General features: G+C 45.7%; 1 long non-coding RNA gene across 1 annotated transcript in view; it reads left to right on the forward strand.

Annotated features, from left to right (window-relative positions):
* The first annotated feature begins 7,221 nt into the window (after window positions 1-7,221).
* Window positions 7,222-14,621, forward strand: part of LOC128351502 (uncharacterized) — a 117,998-nt gene continuing 110,598 nt past the window's right edge. Inside the window, exon 1 of the long non-coding RNA XR_008319809.1 lies at window positions 7,222-7,308. This is a non-coding gene — a long non-coding RNA (uncharacterized LOC128351502). The remainder of the gene's footprint in view (window positions 7,309-14,621) is intronic.

The following is a 14,621-nucleotide window of genomic DNA, read 5'->3' on the forward strand; positions in this document are numbered from 1 at the left end:
AAGGAATTTTCACTGGCAGGGCAATAAACCCAGAAGAGCACTTTTGTATCTTGCAAAGAGGCATTTTCAACATATATTTCAAAGCACCTATTCATTTCAATAAGGAATATCATGATACATGTATTTAAATATGAAATTATTGTGATTTATTTACACTGCTTCTGCCCCTAGAACCTCCAGTCCACTTGTTTGCCTAACTTCTTTACTACGGCAGACTTGGGGCTTACTACAGCTATCACTCCATTTCTTCCTTTTCCCTGAGAGAGGAAGAAAAGAAGCACAAGACAAACACAGTCCTTTCTGGAAACGTAAATATATGAACAGCTCATTCTTCTGACAGGATAAGTCAGGTCTTGTGCAGCCAAAATGGCTTCCAGGCCCTGGGAACTTTCTACTCTCCTGACCCTAAGCTCAATTCATTGTATTTGAGAAGCCATTTAGCTTGGAAAATGGTAGATTGGTATGATATGAAAGTTAGTCTTTGAAAAGAAGAACCTGAGTAAACTTGTAAATTATGGCAAGTGTATCTAGTCACATTAGGGATGTGCACAGAACTGGGTGGGGGTGGTTCAAAGGCCAGGGGGGTGCTGCTTTAAGGGTGGGGGAGTGGGCACTTGCCCCTCCCGCTGCTCTTTCCTCACCAGTGCTCCGGTTTTCTTAAGTCCATCGGGGCGACAGCATACCTCCCTGCCACCCCATTGCCCTGTTGACCAGAACCATCCGGAAGTAGCCGATGCGCCTACGCGTGCTGGCGCCAGTGTCGAAATACTATCTTGCTTTGTTCTAAATCAACAGGAATAACAATTTATCTCTATCCTAATTTGAAAGAATAACTCAATGCTTTCAACAGCAACAAAGAAGCAGCAGCTGTGATTATCGTTTGCCAAAACTTTTGGCGGGGTTTGACAAGGTGTTTTTGCGCACTCACATTGCTACAAAAGTATTTCCTTCCTGTTTTCAAGATGTGAAAGTGATCCTTTTGCAGTTATGTGGGTACGCAAGAACACCTTGAGGCAGGTCTCATGATCAGTGAGACCCGCTTTTGAAGATACTGCGGGGAGAGCGGGCTAAGCCTTTCCTAGCCCGATTTTCCCCGATCGCAAGAATAGCCCCCTTGTAAAACAAAGAAACAAAGCTTTGTCCAATGATAATCACAGCTGGTGTGATCTGCACAGTGTAGGTAATATACAGGTTATACAGGTAAAGAAACAATGTTCAGACATGGGTTATACTCACATGCAGATTATATTCATGAAAATACTGCTATTTGAGAGGAGAGACCCCTTTACCAATTATTCTGTCTTTAAATGTTCTGTTCTATGCTCTGGAGTATGGCAATTTAAAAGGTGATTTGAATCCAGTTGTCCCTATGTAAAAATATGTTGTAAACCTCATTCCCACTTAATTCCCTGCACATCCCCCTCCTGGGATGCAAAAACTTGTATAACCTGCAGATTATATTCATGAAAATATGGTAAATACACTGTACCATGGGGCTGTGGAATTCCATCCCATCTTCTCCCATCATCTTTATGCATTTGAAGTAACATCTACTACAGTAAGGGCTAAGCAGTTAGGGTCTTTGTGTACATGAGAGCTATTCAGGTGCAACATCAAGGCAAGGCAAGGCAGGAGCAGGCGTGTGGCAGGTGGTTTCAACATGCTTTGCATTTATACTTTTGTATATATGTGAGTAGGCCCTGGATTCTGCCAAAGTTCACCTTGCAGGGAGAAAACAGCTGTGTGAATTGGTCTTAGGAGTCCATTTGAAAGACTGGAGAGAAAAGAGTGACGGCATCATGTACTTCCCACACATAAGCAACTTGGAAGCAAATTGGGCACAGCTGGGAAAGCCGCAGCAGAGCTCCTATGTATAGACAATTCTTGCCATATCCTTCCCTACCTGCTGTGAACAAAAATGCATACTAGCCTCTTGCTAAAAAACAGCATGCCCAGTTTTCTTAATGGAAATGTTCAGGTATAGTTGGATACAGTTTCAGTGTTGTGCTGTCCAGTTGTGTGTGTATTTCATCAGAAGCAAATCCCACTGAGTTCAATGGAGTTTATTCCCAATTAAATGTCCACACAAATGCAGCCTCAGACTGCTTTTTTTTTTTTTTTGGCCTTCTGTTGAAACGACCCTAATATGGATGAGACTTATGGATGGACTGCTGTGATGTTTATATAAAAGTATGTAGGAACATAGTAAGCTGTCGTATACTGATTCAGACCATTGGTCCAGGGGTGTAGCAAGGTTGGAGTGGGCCCAGAGAAGAGATTTTTGAATGCCGCCCCCCACTGCTTTCCTTTCCTTCTCCTGGCCCAGTGTCTCTGCTAACTATCCCAACTAGTTTCAAGATGTAAATAACAGCAGAACCAACTAATACAAGGCTTTAAGCCTGATATTTCAAAATAAGTATGCTGCCTGGAAATACATTTCACTGAATACACACACGCACACTTCACAATATATAGTGATACACACTGAATACTATATATTTGTGCTACTTTTAATGTCTAGAACACACTAGAAACACTAGAGTTAAGAGTATTTATGCTGCTTAGCTAGATAGATGCTAAGATATCATGAGCTAGACAGATGGGGAGCCGGGACGATGATCATGTGACTTGCCTCTGGGGGGCCCCTCAAGGCAGAGGGCCCCGAGACAAATATCTCCTCTTGCCCAATAGTAGTTACGCCCCTGCATTGGTCTATCTAGCTTAGTATCGTCTACAAAGACTGGCAGCAGCTTCTCCAAGGTTGCAGGCAGGAAACTCTCTCAGTCCTATCTTGGAAAAGCCAGAGAGGGAACTTGAAACCTTCTGCTCTTCCCAGAGCAGCTCCATCCCCTGAGGAGAATATCTTACAATGCTCACACTTCTAGTCTCCCATTCATATGCAACCAGGGTGGACCCTGCTTAGCAAGGAGGACAAGTCATGCTTGCTACCAGAAGACCAGCTCTCCTCTCCTAAAAGTAGTGTGTTCAAGAATTCAAAATAAGATGTAAATGGCATACTATATCTTAAAGCACATTGTACAACGAATGCTTGTGCTTAAGCCAAATAGGCCCCGCAGAAGTTAGCGCTACTGTCTTTGCTTATTGTTATAACTGTTATGAGTTTCTTAAATAGTCATCTTCCTATGGTAAAACCAGAAGTTAACAGTCCAGACTAGCACTCAGGCTTGATAGCACATAGGATGGCAGGAAATGAGATGGCAAGCTAGGTGAAAGTTTGTGCAGAAGCTGCTCCCATTTCTTCCCAACCCCTACACAGTACAACCATGCAAAGCAAGGATCACCATACAGTTTTGGAAATGTATCAAGGCAGGGGAAGTGAAGGATGCCATCATACCCTCTTGTTCAGCCTATAGACCAGGCACTACTTGTACCCCACCAAAACTGAATGCAGCCCACCTGTCATATACTGTAGTCTGCCATTTGCTTGGCCATTATCTCCCTGCCTCTATATTAAATCAATTCAGACAAGCATCCACCGGCATTACATGTTCAGGGTGGAGACACACCAAGAACATGCCCACCCTGATGTCACTAAAGGCTGTTCTGAGGAGATGTTAGGCCATCTTTTAATCACGTGAGAGAGGGGCAATCATCTGAATCACCCCTCCACACATGCTACAAAACCCTGTTTAAACAGGGGTTTTTGTAGTACATTTTGAGGGGCGATTCATCTGAATCCTCACCCTATCACGTGATTAAAGGATACCCAGACAGCACGTCTGGATGTCCTTTAGTTGGTGGTCATCTGAACCAGCCCATTGTCAGGCAGACTGAAAAACAGGATTGTGATCAAGCACCTGGAAGGCCACAATACTCAGGAGGTGAGCTCCATTCAGTCCACTTAATAGGTCGCAACAGGCCTGTGTGTATGAGGAGTGACATAGAGTTGGCTTTAACACATCAGTTGCTACGCCATATGGTCTTCAGTAGCCACGTTATCAGTGTACTGTTAGAGTCCCCCACCCCTCACACACTGAGCCCTTTCTCATGACCAGTGAGGAAGAGCAAGAGGGTTCAAAGGGAGGATGCCTCAAAAAGCTTACTAGCCCACAGACAAGCAGGTCCTTCCCTCTGGTTGGGTGGATCGCCTGCCCAGACGATTACTTGCTGCTGCCAGTTGCTTCAAGGGTTGGGATGCTGGATGCTTTGTCCCACATTGCCCCCGGGAGCTCCCATAATGCACCACAGAAGTGTGCAGTGCATTATGGGGATCTGCCCTCCCCCCCGCCCCAGGCAACTGGTAGCCCCGTAGTCAGCCAGTGCCATGGCTGGCAGACGACTGGAAAAAAGAAGGGTTAGGATAGTGCTCGCTCTCCTAACCTCATTTTAGAGGGAGGCTCCATAGGTGGGTTTGCTGCTGTGGTGCCATCGGGATCAGGCTCGATTCCAGTGGTACACACATGCGTGCAAAATTGGGCTGGGCTTCTTTAGCCCAGTTTTGCACGCATGTGTGAATAGCACCACTGTGTTCCAAACATTTCTTTCCATTGACATATTTCTCAGAGACAGGTTTACATTTTGACAAAGTTTCCTACTTATACTTTAGAAGGTGGACAATGGGCAATTTCATATTGCTTCGTGCTTGTGGTTCCCCACTCTTTAAAGCAGTAGGATGTTCCACGGCAGCCACTACAAGGCTGATACCTTAACTATACAGTTTCAGCATGGGGGGGGGCAGACAAGTACGCAGAAGACTGTGCTATACTACTGCAATATCAGTTATCCCGAAAGCAAATGGAGAGGCGAGTCCCACGATCAGCGAGACTCTCTGGGAAGGGGTTTAGATCGCTCTCGCTGGGAAGATTCGCCAGGAAGGGACTTGCCGGGAAGGGGCTTATCCCACTCTACCTGCAGATGAGCAGGAAAGCAGCTCTGGGTGACCAGATCAGCCGCCCATATGACTGCCGGCTCTGTCACAGAGCCGGTGGGGGCTGCAGGGATCGGGGGCTGCGTGACGCCCGGAAGTTCCAGGATGTCTGTTTCAGCCTCCCAGCAGGGGTCTCCTCGAGTGTTGCTGCAGCGCAGAGCCATGCTGTGGCAACACACGATCGAAAAGCTGGGGTTAGTGGAGTGCTCGCTCCACTAACCTCCTCTAAGGGGAGCGGGAATTAGGAGGGTTTGCTGCCAGGAGTCATGTGGCTCCCGAGGCAGCAGATAGTCAGGCAAAAGTGGGCTAGACTCCCTTAGCCCGCTTTTGCCCTATCGTGAGAATCCCCTCAGAATCTTCTTAAAGGCTCCTTGAAGGCTTCTTCTTTCAGGGAGCTGTGGTCTCTCTTTCTGGCCAAATGAATCTTCCATCTTCTTCTTCAACCTTCATTCAAGCATATGGAGTCCTAGCTCAATAGTGACCAGTCATCAGTGCTGATGGAAAAAATGTCTAGCCAGCAAAACCCATTGAAGAAGAATCTTAAGCTAGTTGTGGACCATGCCATATCTGTATAGCACTTTAAAATTCAAAGCGTTGTGTAACTCTCACGAGGACCCTGCAATATGGACCATCATCATCATTGTCATTTCCATATTTCAGATAATGGCTTGCCCAAGGCCACCTAGCGAGCAGAGGCAAAGTTCAGACTGGTGACTTCATGGGGCTATTCTCACGAGCAGCAGAAATCGGGCTAGGAGAGCCTAGCCCAATTTTTGCTGCTTGTGTAAACCACCGGGCACGCAGGCCATGGCTACTCATGAGTAGACCCCCAGAGGGGAGGCAAAAAGCTGTCTCCTGGCTCCAGGGCTCTCCCCAGTATGCCCTGCACGCTCGCTCTGATCGTGAGCGGGGAGAGTGGGCTTAGGCCGCTCTCCCCACTCTGCTGCAGAAACTGGGTCTCACTGATTGTAAGATACGGCTCCATGATTCATAGATTTCTTAGCCACTCTGCTACACCTTCAGTGCTCATTAATAAGCAGCCAACCAAGTATGCAAAAGATGGTAATGTCTTCCTTTAACTGTGTTCCAACAGTGTTTATGTCCAAGCACTTTTGGTGTGAGAGAACATTTTTTGCTTTCCTTTCCACTGCAATGGATCCTCTGTTTGCAGAACCTTTACATTTATATTTTTTTACATTTTTTTTTTAATTTTCTGAGTCACTAGTGATGATGTTGCTTCGTGTAATTACATCCTGTTTTCTCAGCACTTTCCTTTTCCAAGTTATATTTCTGCTGGCTTAAAGACACTTGATGGGGCTTGAACAGTTTGTGACTTGCTTGTGTTATTTCCCATTATTGTGCCCTGTTTGAAAACGACTTGAATGGTGATCATCATAATCACTCAGTTCCTGGCATGTGATGTGCTTGGCAAGCTTCCCCAACTTCCCAGTTAGATTTGTTTTTTTCTTCCTCTGGCAATTAGTCTGATTGTGGCATAGTCTTGTTTACAATTAGCCCTTTGCTTTCTTATGTTTGTCAACTGGGACATTCCATTTCTCTCCTTTTATATCTTTTAGTATATGCAATTCATTTCTGACACTCTCCAAATCTTTCTTTCTTTTTTAAAAAAATCCCTTTGATTTTCTTTCTTTCTCCCTTTTCCCTTCCTGCTAGCTGCTATTTGGACTGAGGGCATTTTTAAAACTGCTGCCTTTAAAATCCAGCTTTTATATTAATTTAGCCACCCCAAACTACTTTATTTTAAAATGCTTTTGCTGAACATATTTCTCTGTCCATAAGGCACCTTGGAGCCAAGGCTTTAATGCTAATTGAACTTAGGTTCTAGTGTGCGGCAGCTACTTTATAGCAACGGTGCATCCATCTGAGTGCCTGGTAGCAAAAACGCCCTTACCAAACAGCCGCATCTGCTATAAATACAGCATATGCTGCACTTCCCCCCCTCCCCCCCTCCACTACAAAGATACTATCTTCAAACTGCCAAAGTGACATATATAAGCAGACTAGCACTTTCTGCTGTTGCCCTGTGCCCTTCTCATGCACCGAATATCCAGCTCCTCATTAGCTACACTATAACTCAAGTATTCTTAGAGTGCTACTTAATTCAATCAGCTGACAAAACTTCCATTATTTGTATAGACCCACTGTGCATACATTACAGGAAACATTGCACCTCATATTTTAAACAGCATTAAAAAAAAAAAAACCTTTGGAAAAAGCAATCCAGTTTTCTTAACCTAAAAACACAGTCACTTTCTAGTGCAGCTGGAAGGCTAATAAAAACAATTGCAAGCCAATGAGGCCAGTGGGAAGTAGATTGATTCAAAACCTCCCTCTCATTTTTCCTTTCCTGACAAACATTTGGCTTAATCTCGGAGTCCTCACTACAACCAGACTGAAAGGTAAGTATTGTAATTTCATTTGTTCACATTCATATGTTGGTGCCTCCTCCTCGTTTGTTCTCTCTCCTGGGTTAGAAGTTAGAACATAAGATTGTAAGCTGTGTGGGGCAGGAATCTGTTTTAGGTTTGTTTCTTCTTTGTTGTATATAATGCAATATGTACATTGATAACATTGTATAAATATATAACATTATATAAATACAACAACAACAACAACAACAACAATAATAATAATAATAAATTAATTATTATTATTACATTTATATCCCACTCTTCCTCCAAGGAGCCCAGAGCGGTGTACTACATACTTGAGTTTCTCCTCACAACAACCCTGTGAAGTAGGTTAGGCTGAGAGAGAAGTGACTGGCCCAGAGTCACCCAGCAAGTATCATGGCTGAATGGGGATTTGAACTCGGGTCTCCCCGGTCCTAGTCCAGCAATATATAACATAACATAACATAACATAACATAACATAACATAACATAACATAACATAACATAATTTATTTATTAAAACATTTTATACCGCCCAAAACTTACGTCTCTGGGCGGTTTACAACATAACAGCAATATATAACAGCAACATGTATATATATATAAATGTATAATAGCAACAGCAAATTTTACATAGGAAACCTTGGCTCAAATGGCTTCTCATGCAATTTCGTATCTTACATGCATGTAAGATATAAAAACACATTTATTTATTTTTGCAAACAATTCTGTGAGGCTCTACACACGAGTCTTGTGTAGAACCTGGGAGGGTTCAGCAGGAAGAGCGGGCTTAGCCCACTCTCCCCGCAGAGGATCTGTCTCGCAGCCCTGGGCAGTTGGTCCAGATTGGCTGCCCACACGATTACCGGCTCCATCGCATTTACTGGTGGGGGCTGCAGGGATTGGGGGCCGCCTGGCCCCCAGAAGTCCCAGGATGCCCTGCGCACGTGGGGCATTCTGGGGGAAACCCCAACACCCAGAGGCTGCTTGTAGCCTCCCAGTCAGGGGTCTACTCATGTGTCACTACACGCCGTGGTGGCACATGATAAAAAACCCCAAGGTGAATGGAGTGCTCACTCCGTTAACCTTGTTTAAGGGGAGGGGGGATTAGGTGGGCTAGCCGCCATGGAACCACCAGGCTCACCCATGAGCCCAGTGGTTCCGACGATCACTAGAAAGCGGGCTAGGCTCCCTTAGCCCGCTTTCTAGTGATCGTGGGACTAGGCTCCGTGTAGGAGTATATGTGTTTCACAGCTGTGAATTCATCACTGTTAGGTGGCATGGTATCTGTTATGGTCACCTCACCTGTCAGTCTCTCGCAAAATACACTTTCAGTCTCCAGACCACTTTCTAAACAACAGTGAGGTGGGATAGACCAAAGTGGGGTGGGATAGGGGGAAGGCAGGTAGCGGTGTGCACGTGCTGGTTTGGCACCATGGAGGAGGGAGTGGGGAGCGGCATCTTTTTTAAAAAAGAGAGCAGGCCTTTACCTGCTCTCCACCGCCACATGGAGCTTGCTTGGCTTGGCCCAAAAACCCGTGTGTGGTGCCAGCATGCACATGGATGGACAAGCACAGCCACAGCAGGAAGCCTGCTCTGCTTTTTTTAAAAAGACCCCACTGCCCTCCCTGTGGCACTGAATCAGTTTAGACCTCATCTGAACCAATTCGGCACCAAACCAGTGCACAGTTCATTCACATTCTTAAAGGCAGGATCCTACCTCCCTTCCTCCAGATCATTGGAGTCTCTGCAAATCACATGTCCACGTGAACAGCATGCCAGCAGACTCATGAAGTGGAATTGTGAGGAGGAAGTCCTCCCGTAGCCCACAATGCACCCCACTAATAGCGAAGAGCCAGCCCAAGTAGTGCAGCATCACTCCTCTCCCTGGCTGACTGTACGCTGTACTCTAAGGCTGCCAGGCCCAGCAGCCATTTATCTCTGGTGGTGCTTCAGATGGCCACAAGGTGAGGTGGGATGAGCTCTGTTTCCCCTCTACCTTACTTTGTACTCTGGTAGCAGATCTGGGCTACCCAACTCTGGAGCTGCTGGGATGGACGGGAGGCCTCCTGGTGGCCCGGACAACATGAGCTATCTGGATTAGCTCTCTCCTACCTAGGTAGCTTGTGTCGTGAGAATCAGCTCAGTGGCTTCTGAGAATTTAGGTTTGTTATTGCTGTTCTAAAGCATTGCAGCAAAGGATTCTAGATTGTGCGTTGCTCTATTACAAAAATAAAAACCCAATAAAATGTCAATCAATTTATAATTAAAATATTTTAAAAGCTTCTCTAAACAGGTGGGTTTTGCAATCTTTTTTTAAAAACCCAAAACCCTAAGGGAGGGAGCATGGCGAAGTTCTTCTGGGAGGGCATTCCATAGCTGAGGGGCCAGAACCAAGAAGATTGATACAATGAGGGTTCCCGGTCTTCTGGAGGTTTTTCACACATGGCTCTGTGCCTCGAGGTTTCTGAAGAGCGAATCTGCTTCTCAGCAGATTCAAGGCATTTTAATTCGAGGGATTAGATGGACCATTCCAATAGCCATCAGCATTTCCTTCACATAGCCATCAGCACCTCCATCAACAACTTCGGAGAAAGCAGAACCCCCGAGTTTTTTTCAAAAGCTGCTGGAAATAGAGGATTTTTTTTACCCTGAACATAACTCGGGCTAAGCCAGAATTTGCAGCCTCCCTTTGGAGAAAAACAAAGCCCCTTCTGCCCTGGTCCCTGATAGTCTGCAGGAAGGTCAGGTTAAATCCAGCGAATATGTGGCCTGGCACACACCAATCAGGAGTGGATTTGGGAGGTAAGCCCTGTCTGTAAAACCTCCTGGTAGTGCAATGCATGCTGGGGTACAGTGTACTCTCTAAGGGTAAAAATTTTTAAATGTCAGCTCAGTTAATTTTAGATCCCGCTCAGATTGTAACAGGAAGGCCCCACTCTGAATGGATGTGTGCACACACTGCCTTGATTCTGCCACCCAGAACAAAACTCATTCTGCACAAAATGAAAAAATAAATAGAGGGACCACTGTTGGTGTAGCTCTTTTGATCCTCAGAGGTCCCAGCTCTCAGTTTAAAAAATGGAGACTGCAGCTGACTGAATCGTCTGAGGGCTGTGATTGCAGACCCAAACAGCAATCTGCTCATCTATGGAGACCAGGTAGGAGCTCTTTACCCCACCCCAAACCACCCTCATATGATCACATGAAAGGCCCTATTATAGAAATAATATATGTATGAGCTGTTATAAGCCTAGAGCAAGATTTTTAAAAGCCATAATATCTTATGGAGACAGCCATTTTGGGACAACTACTGCTTGCTTATATCTCTTGCTATGTAAACTGCTTTGAGTACATTTTGTTGTTATTAAGTACATTAATAAAGATAATATTAAAACAAAGATACAAGGGTGGGGGAAAGAACTACAGTCAAGATTAAAACCAGCAAACTGTCTAGGATTCACTCCAAATCCGTAGAAACACATGAGCTGAGGCCTGAGAGACAGGGGAGAGGTAAAACCACTTTAGAACCAACTAACAATCTAGAATTCTCCATTCACTCCAGAGACAGAGGCCACACATTGAGACTGTTCAAATGAGCAGCCAAACTCAGGCTTTGGCAGCTGTGCCTAAGTTTGGCTGCCCATGTGAAGCAGATCAGGACAGATCCAGGTTCTGCGTGCCCCACAAGCCCAAGTTTTTAACCTGGGCTTTAATCTGGTTAAAGGGTGAGAGGGTACCTTTTACCCCAGGTATGGGGTAGTGTGTGTGCTCAGGCTGCATCACGGGAAACCAGAGGTCAACTAAACTCAGGTTGCCCCAGCATGATGTCCAAATTATTGAAACCATGGTTGCAGGACCCAATCACAGATCCAATTCTGCCCCCCAACCTGCAGATGAAAGCTTGGTTAAATTCAAGATACACTTAGCAAATCTAGGGTCCAGAGGCTGGAGAGTGATGTCTGAATTCTTCGAAGCTGCCAAAACCAGAGTTAGGAGAGGAAGCTCCTCCCTCTGCTGAAATGTCATTGGCTTCCGCAGCTTTCCTTCCTGTGCCGTAGAAAGCCTGCACAGCCAGTCCCACCCCTTTGCAGTCTCTCAGTCTCCTCATCACCTGGGAACACGCTGGGGGAATCAAACATAGCCAGAGAGTAACTGTGTTTCCGTTGCTACTACAGTTAAGAGGTATGTCCGAAAGTGGCCAGAGTTGGGTGCCTAGAGCATCCAACTCATTGGTCTCCAGTGATCCGTGCTGCTTGTGTGGGTGTGTGCTAGCATGCTCAAGAGGAGATTTTTGATCATCTGGGGGGAGGATAGATTCATCCCTGCCTCCCCCCCCACCCTCCCCAACCTTCTCATGATCATGTGTAGAACCTTATAGTGGAGCTATTTTCACGAGCAGCAAAAATCGGGCTAGGAGAGCCTAGCCTGATTTTTGCTGCTTGTGTAATCCACCGTGCTCGCAGGAGAGCCCGGTGGCTTTCAAGTGGCTAGCCCACTTTTGTAGCCCTCCCTTAAACCCAAGTTTGCAGAGTGAGCGCTCCGCAAACCCAGGCTTCCCGATTGGGAGTAGCCGCGGCTCCGCGGCGCAGTTACTCATGAGTAGACCCCCGAGGGGAGGCGAAAAGCCACCTTTCAGCTCTGGGGGGGTCTCTTCAGTATGTCCTGTACACTTGCACAGGGCATACTGGAGCTTCCGGGGGCCATGTGGCCCCCGAGCTCCCCAGCCCCCGCTGGCTCTGTCATGGAGCCAGCAATCATGTGGGTGGCTAATCCGGCCGCCCAGGGCTCCCTCCCTGCTCGTGTGTGGGGAGAGCAGGCTGAGCTCTCTCTCTCTCTCTCTCTCCATGCACCCTCCAAAACCGGGTCTCACTGATCGTGAAACCCGGCTCATAGTTTAACATTTGTACAGTTTTATACAGTGTACACAGGTACAGATTTGTATGCAGGTAAAGTGATTTATATATGTTATGTTGAATGCAGGTACAGCAGTACATTTACTATCTGCATCCTGCATTACAGAAGGTCTGTTCCCAGGCTCACTTTTAAAATAAACCCAAGTACAGCCATTCACCCAAAATGTGTATGAATGTACAGACATCTGAATGCAGGTACAACATAATTTCTGACTAGGACTATAGCTGTGAGCCATTTTGAGGCAGGGAACTATTTTCTCATTCATTTTGCTATGTAAACTGCCTGAGAACCATTTTTTTTTTAAAAATGAAAAGCAATATGTGAATATATAAGAACAAAGCAAAGACAGAAGTAAAAAACAAAACCTACAGTCCAATTTAAAAGCAGCAAAAAATAATAATCCAGAGTTCATGCCAGCCTCCATAGAAACACACGTGGTAGGAAAACCAGAAGGAAAAAAACCACTATTTTTATTTTCTATTTTAGCTAGACCCAGGGTTCTCTACCCCACCACTTAAACACACACTTACAGTAAAAGCCACCAGGAAAAGAATTTTAAATTGACACCAGTCCACTTTTGCCAAAGGAATGGTCGTATTCTCAGTCTCTTGATGTGGGCTGGCCACGTGCATCTGTCAGCCAATGCACTCCAACTGGAATTGGATCAGATCCAATGAAGAGTTTTTATGCACAGCTTTAGCATACATTCACGCATCTGTGAGCACGTGTCATACTGTGGTGGAAAAGTTGCTTTAATACTATCACACATAGTATGAAGCATCTCTAATGATGTCTAATCTTTAAGCAACCTGATGCACAAATTGATTATTACCAGAACAAACAACTCCCAGTCAGATAACAGGAACCAACAAAAAAACAGCTTTCTGTTAATTTATCCTCAGGCAATTAGTAGATAAATGTACTATCATGGAATGATTTCTTTTCAAAACATTTTGTCTTTGACTAACCTTTAATTGTTTAAATTTCAGCAGGCATTTGGAAATCTGTGATGAGCCGTTGCACTGCGGTCTAAAAGTCAGGCCTGCATAATCTGTGACTCGATGAGGCTATTCACATATACAAGCAGAACTGGACTAAGGGAGTCCAGCCCGGTTTTGCACGTTCGTGTGTACCGCCGGGATTGGGCTGATCCCGGTGGCACCAGAACGCCAAACCCGCCTATGAAGCCTCCCTTTAAAATGAGGTTAAGGGAGTGAGCACTCCCTTAACCTCATTTTTAAAATTGTCTGTCAGCTGCAGCTGTTGCAGCCATGGCTAGCAGACTCAGGGAGGGGGAATCCCCATATTGCACTGCACACTTGTACGGTGAATTATTGGAACTCGGGGGGGGGGAGGCAGGGCAACGCAGGGTGATGTGTCCTGGCACCCCGACCCTCAGAGATCCCAATGGAATGGTCATTTGCAAGCAGGTAAGCTCTTTAGGGCTTCCTCCCTGCAAACCCTGTAGCCCTTTCTCACTGTCATGAGAAAGAGCTCACTAAGTAAGTTATAGCCTACCAGCTATGGAAGGTGGCTAGTCAAATGATTGACAGCCCCCTTGCTTGTGCAGTTCCAAGTGGGCAGTCAAAACAAGAGGTTTGTCAAGTTCTGCTACACATCACAGTTTGACTGTGTTTGGCTTGGTGGGTCACAAGTTATGGGGAACATAGTACCTTAAGGACATGCCATGGTGGGATATGTGAGCCCTCAGTAATGTGTATTTTGAAAAAGACAGAAAAAACCATGATGGAAAATCATGGCATGAATCTGCCATCTTATGCACACTTACTTGGGAGTATAGTTAATTGAACAGAATGGGACCTTCCTTCTGAGTAAATATGCTGCACTGTATGTGTATTAGCCCCTGCAAGCAGCAGCCAGTAGCTTCCTCCAGTAGATGTTGCTGGTATTTGCCATATGTTTCTTTTTAGATTGTGAGCCCTTTGGCGACAGGGGACCATCTTAGGAACATAGGAAATTGCCATCTACTGAGTCAGACCATTGGTCTATCGAGCTCAGTATTGTCTATACAGACTGGCAGCAACTTCTCCAAGGTTGTAGGCGAGAATCTCTCTCAGCCCTATCTTGGAGATGCCAGGGTGGGAACTTGGAACCTTTTGCTCTTCCCAGAGCAGTTCCATCCCCTGAGGGGAATATCTTTAAGTGCTCACACATCAAGTCTCCCATTCATATGCAACCAGGACAGACCCTGCTTAGCTAAGGGGACAAGTCCTGCTTGCAACCACAAGACCAGCTCTCCTCTGCACTGCATGTGTATTAGCCCCCTGCAAGCAACAGCCAGCACAGTATCTCTCCAGTGGCTGTTGCTGGTATTTGCCTTATGTTTCTTTTTAGATTGTGAGCCCTTTGGCGACAGGGGACCATCTGATGTATGTATTATT

The sequence above is a fragment of the Hemicordylus capensis genome, chromosome 3, assembly GCF_027244095.1.
Source record: "Hemicordylus capensis ecotype Gifberg chromosome 3, rHemCap1.1.pri, whole genome shotgun sequence".
Taxonomy (NCBI): domain Eukaryota; kingdom Metazoa; phylum Chordata; class Lepidosauria; order Squamata; family Cordylidae; genus Hemicordylus; species Hemicordylus capensis.